Genomic DNA, 6497 nt, shown 5'->3' on the forward strand with positions numbered 1-6497 from the left:
GCAAACTCATTTTGAATTCTGGGCACATATCGAAATTCTATCTTTGTGAACCTCTTTCTCAATTCCTGCACATGGTGCAGATATGGCAATATCTTGGAATTCTTAGTGGCCAACTCTCCTTGTACCTGGTGCACAAGAAAATCTGAATCATCGATTACCAGTAGCTTCTGAATGTCCATGTCGACTGCCATGTTGAGTCCTAGAATGCAGGCTTCCTATTCTGCCATGTTGTTGGTGCAGGGAAATCTGAGTTTAGCAGATACTGGATAATGTTGACCGGTTTGTGATACCAAAACTGCTCCAATGCCCACTCCTTTGAAATTTGTAGCTCCGTCAAAGAACATCCTCCAATCATTGTATGCTTCGGTAATGTCTTCCCCTACGAACGACACTTCTTCATCAGGAAAATATGGTTCATATTCTCCTCCCAACTGGTTTCCAGCAAGATGATATGCCAATGCTTTCCCTTTGATCGCCTTTTGAGTTACGCAGACGATATTGAACTAACTCAACAGTATCTGCCACTTGGCTAGCTTCCCAGTTGGCATGGGTTTTTGAAATATGTAATTAAAAGGATCCATCCTGGATATGAGGTATCTAGTATAGGCACAGAAGTAATGCCTCAACTTCTGGGCCATCCAAGTCAAAGCACATCAAGTGCGCTCTAGCAGAGAATACCGTGCTTCGTAAGGCGTGAACTTCTTACTCAAGTAATATAGGGCTTGCTCCTTTCTTCCTGTCTCGTCATGTTGTCCCAGAACACATCCAAAGGCTCCATCCTATACAGAGAGATAGAGTAGCAAAGGTCTTCCCGTCTTTGGCGGGACCAAAACCGGTGGTATGGACAAGTACTCCTTGATTTTGTCAAAAGCATTCTGACAATCCTCGATACAGCTTGTTTTAGCATCTTTCCTCAGCATCTTGAAGATGGGTTCACATATGACCGTGGACTGTGCTATGAAGTTACTGATATAGTTGAGACTTCCCAGGAAGATCATCATGTCCTTTTTGCTCCTAGGCGGCGGTAACTCCTGAATAGCCTTGACTATAGATGGATCTAGCTTGATCCCTCGACGGCTGACAATGAATCCCAATAACTTTCCTGCGGGAACCCTGAATGCACACTTTGCGGGGTTCAGCTTCAAATTGTACCTCCTTAGCCTATCAAAGAAATTTCTCAAGTATGTTATGTGATCTGAGGCCCTCTTGGATTTGATAATAACGTCGTCCACATACAGTTCTATTTATTTTTGTATCATATCGTGAAAGATGGTTGTCATGGCTCTCATATAGGTAGCCCCGACATTCTTGAGACCAAATGGCATCATCTTGTAGCGGTATAACCCCCATGGTATAATAAAAGCTATTTTCTCTGCATCTTCTTCATCTATTTAGATCTAGTGATAACCCGCAAAGCAATCTACAAAAGATTGGAGTTCATGTTTGGCGAAGTTATCGATCAGGATATGTATGTTTGGTAGTGAAAAGTCGTTTTTGGGACTTGCTCTGTTTAAATCCCGATAGTCAACACATATTCTAACTTTCCCATCTTTCTTCAGTACTGGCACAATGTTAGCTAACCAGGTTGGGTACTTAACCACCCTGAGAACTTTGGCTTTGATCTGCTTGGTAACCGCCTCCTTGATTTTCAGGCTCATATCAGGTTTGAACTTTCGGACTTTCTGCTTTACTAGCGGATACAAGGGATTAGTAGGCAACTTGTGAGCAACTATGAATGTGCTTAAACTGGTCATGTCATCATATGACCATGAAAAAATGTCCTTATATTCTTTTAAGAAACGGATGTACTCTTCCTTCTCTGTTGGTGACAAGTGAATGCTGATACGAGTCTCCTTGATGGTCTTGGCATCCCCCAAATTTACTGCTTTGGTCTCGTCCAGGTTGGACGTAGTCTTATTCTCAAAGTTTTCAACTCCCCTGACAACTTCCTCGGGTATCTCATCTTCTTCATCTGAATCACTATTCTCACATTGCATTGCCTCATTACATGTCAGAGTCACTGGTTCATCAGGAAAAGTAATAATAACGTTGTAGAAAGAAAAAGTGTAGAAAATAGTAATGAATAATAAAGAGAAAATACATTTGATTAAAATTAAACATCATCTAGACAAGTGCGGCTTGATTAATCGAGCATTTATTTTGAAATATGTAAGTCTTTAAAACAAAATTAGAATGCCTATGGAAATAAAATATGCCAAACTACCCAGGGACTCGGCGGGCCCGGGATGGTTTGGTGGTCCATTTCCTGAGAACAACTCCCTTCTCCACAGTCTAAATAGTGAGGCCTTGTTCCTCCTCATCATCAATTTTGGCACTACAGTCCATGTCTTCATCCTCCAAGAACAAATTCTTCAACCTAGCTAATGCCTCCTCTTCTGCAGTTCCCCATATTGTATCAGTTTGGTGAAAAGCTTGATCCAGATGTGGTAGTGGTTGCTTGAGAGGGTAATATGGTCCGTTCCATGGAGGCGACCAATCGTTATACTCTTGCCATGTGTACTTATATCCGATCCCAAAGGTAGTACCATGACCCTTCAGTCATATTGGTTTAGTGATACCCTGGAGATTCTTCCCAAGCCCTTTGTTGGTTTCATACCCATACCATGCCAAATGCTCTCTATTTTACCGCTCCACCATTTATCTTTCTCGACGGTATTGACACATTCAATGTGATGATATGTTTCCCCTCCTAGACTTCTTTTATGTCTAATAACCGGGATGGTTTAACTGGTGTAAATGGGGTTACTTCCATCTCCATGAATGATCACCTACTGATGATTCCATTTGAATTTCATGGCTTGATGTAGTGTGGATGCCACAACCCTAGCAGCATGGATCCATGGTCGGCCCAACAAAAGATTGTATGAGGCAGGTATGTCGAGCAGCTGAAACTTAACGTCGAACCAAGTTGGCCCCAACGGCAAGCAAAGGTTAATTTCCTCGATCGTGGCCCTTTGAGACCCATCGAAAGCTTTCAAATTCATACTTCCTGCACGTATTTCATGAAAACCATTGTCCAATCTTTTTTGAGTGTCCAACGGACAAATATTGAGGCTTGAACCTCCGTCAACCAAGTCCCTGGCAATGAATTTGTCTTCAAATTGCACTATGATATGCAATGCTCAATTGTAATTCAACCCCTCAGGTGGTAGCTCATCTTTGTTGAAGATGATCTAATGACTTTCCAACACCTGCCCTACCATATTGGCCATCTCTCCACTGGTGATGTTGTTGGGTACATATACTTCACTCAGTAGTTTCATTAAAGCATTCTTATGTGCCTCTGAATTTTACAACAGTGACAATATGGAAATTTGAGCTAGGGTTTTGTTCAAATGATCAATGTCGGAGTCTTTCTTTGCTTGCACTTTCCTCCAAATGTCATCTGGTCTTGTTTTAATGACATGCTGCTTGGTAGTGGCATCCTTACTTGGTCCTCCCAAGTGTTCAGGTGTATAGACTCTTCAGGTCCCGCTCATTCCCTGTGTAGCATCAGATTTTTCTACCTTTGCCTTCCTTTTTCATCGAGCTTTGGCAACGTAATCTCGAGTTATTGCTTTTGAGTGGAAAGGAGGTGTGGTTGATACTGTCACTATGAAAGATGTGACCACTTCTACTTCAAATGGAGGAGGGGCGTCCGTAGGTGGAGCCACCTCTACCTCAAATGGACCTGATGCAGCTACCTCATCCTCAATTGGCGACTGAGTATGTACTACAATAGGAGTAAGTGTGACTGAGGGTTTAATGTCATCGACCTCCCGAATAAGCCCAATCGACCCCTCAGGGTCCCATTCTTCGTTCGTCTCTATCACATGTACCCCACCACCTCTATGATCAGGGAGAGGGTTGTTGCGGACATTAGGTGCAGCTTACTTTGCCTGTATGACCTTATTGTCAATTAGCATCTAGATCTTATCTTTCAATGTTCAGAACTCATCAGTGGTGTGCCCCTTCATACCAGAATTGTATGCACAAGTTTTGTTTGGATTGACCCATTGGGATGGATTCTCTAATGCCACAACAGGAATAGGGGTGACATAACCAGCGGCTTTCAATCTTTCATATAGTTGGTCGATGGGTTCAGCAATGGCGATTTATTGTCTGGGTGGCTTGCGGTCGATGTTTGGTCGTGGTATTGGAAAGTTTTGGCGAGTTGGAAGTGATTGGAAATGGGATGGTTGGGAGTTATAGGTGTGATGAATAGTGGTTGGTTGGGAATATCTGGGAGATGAGGGTTGATATGTGGGTGGTAGTTCTTGATATGTGGGTGTAGGTGTTTGATATGTAAGTGGAGATTTTGGGCCTTGAGTTACCATTACCACCCCAACGTCTCTTTTCTTTGATATGCCGCCCGATTGTAATGCTTTATTTGTGGCTTGTAATGCCTCAAAATTCATTACCATCCCGCTTTTGATGTCTTACTCAATTCTTTCCCCAAGCTTGATGATATTAGAGAACTTATGGTTTTCAATGACCATCAATCTTTCATAATACTGCGGATACTGTGTTCTAACAAAGAACTTGTTCATCTGTTCTTCGTCCAAAGATGGCCTGACCTTGGCCGCTTTTGACCTCCAATGAGTAACATACTCGCGAAAGGTTTCGGTGGGTTTCTTCTTAAGGTTCTGGATGTAGAAAACATTTGGTGCATTCTCTGTATTGAACCTGAACCGGTCCATGAAATCCGACACCATACTCACCCAATTAGACCATTTCTTGGGATCCTGGCTGATGTACCAGGACAAAGCATCTCCAGTAAGACTCCTCATAAAGAGTTTAATCCGGATCTTTTCGTCTTTCTCGACCCCGACAAACTTGTCGCAATAGGTCCTCAGATGGACCCTGGGATCACCTGTACCGTCAAACATCTTAAACTTGGGAGGTTTGTATCCCTCTGGCTGTTCTACATCTGGTTGTATGCATAGGTCTTCATAGTTCAAACCTTCTACCCCCTTGTCGCCTTCGACACCATGAACTTGACTTGTCAGCGTCTTGAGTTCTTCAGCCATGATTTTAATGAGCAGGTTCTTCTCGGAAGATTCTAGTGTATAGGAGATTGGTTGGATAGAGTGAGGCACATTTTCCATGTATATGGGATTGTTTTGGTGAGTGCCTGGTGCTTGAGTGTAATGGTGGTCATTGGTAGAGTTTTGAGAGTCGGGAATGGGTTGTGGTGTATTCTGGGGAGTATGATAAGTTGTGGTTGGCAGGTAGTTAATTGGTTGATGATGGTGTTGTGGCGGAGTTGGTATTGGTAGGGGATTGAGATTTTTGGGTGGGGCTGCGTATTGATGCGTGCAGGAGGGTTTTGCGGATGTTGGTTTGGTGTGTTTTGGGGAGGTGCTGTGTTCTTTGTGTTTTGTTAGTTGATGTTGGGGTCATTGAGGGTGAGTGACAAGTTTGCCAAGTTGCGGACCTGCTCAAGTTCTCCCTGTAGTTCTTATATCTTTTATTCTAACCTCAAGACTAGATCATTTGGTGCCGAAGTACTCCGACCATCTGAAGCTTCTGCATTCTCAGCATTCTCCTTTCGAATACCACTTAAATCGTCCATTTTTGCTTTTCCTTTGCCTTTTATATTACTTGGAGGAGGAGGAGGTGGAGGGCCTCTAGATCTGGTGTGATATGCTAATGATGCCAGTATGAGCGAACCAACCTTAGGGGGATGGGAATAAAGAAATAAAGAAAAACAAAAGGTAAACAAGTCAGTAAGGATTCTAAAGTGTTTGCAATATTAAAACAAATATTGCGGGAATGAAAATTTGTGTCCTAATTTGGGAGCCTCGTTGTGCCCGAGGTAGGCCTGGAGACAAATAAATTTGGAGAATTTTAGTGCCAATAATTGCCTCATTTCATTTTAGTAAAAGTAAACGAACCAAAACAAAACTAAATAAGATAATGTCACTACTGGATCTTGGCCTTATTACATTTGAAAGGAAAGCAAATAAATCTAATCTACTTGATCGAAGGACACTCACCATACTGGATGCTTTTGTCGATCAATTCTCCCATCTCGCGCAGGTTCAGTAGCAGGAATGCCCTTGCAAGATGCCCTCCTTCGTTCCCTTCAATGTTCTGGCAATCAGTGACCCTTTTTCCCATCTTCCCTTCCAACTCCATTAAACTGTATTCCAGGTATTCCGGCCTCTCGCTGGATTTAACAGCTCTTTCTTTCCATTCGTTAATCATCTCTATATCAGCCTTGTGCAGTGCCATATGCTCAGCTTCAGACTCTCAAACTCTTTTCCACAGCTTGTTGTACTTCACCTCGGCTTCAACAACCTCTTTTATGACCCTATTTCTTGGCCCAGCCCTTGGCTCAACGACCCCAGTTATGTTGTCCTCCAACCACGAAGGGTAAAGGTATGAGTGACGTGCATGATATCCGTCTGGCTCAATAGTATCCTTCTCCACAATAATCTTTAAGGTCCATATATGTTATGCTTCATTCTTATATGGGATGGCGTCACCCTAGA

This window comes from Nicotiana tabacum, chromosome 1 (assembly GCF_000715075.1).
Source record: "Nicotiana tabacum cultivar K326 chromosome 1, ASM71507v2, whole genome shotgun sequence".
Lineage (NCBI taxonomy): Eukaryota > Viridiplantae > Streptophyta > Magnoliopsida > Solanales > Solanaceae > Nicotiana > Nicotiana tabacum.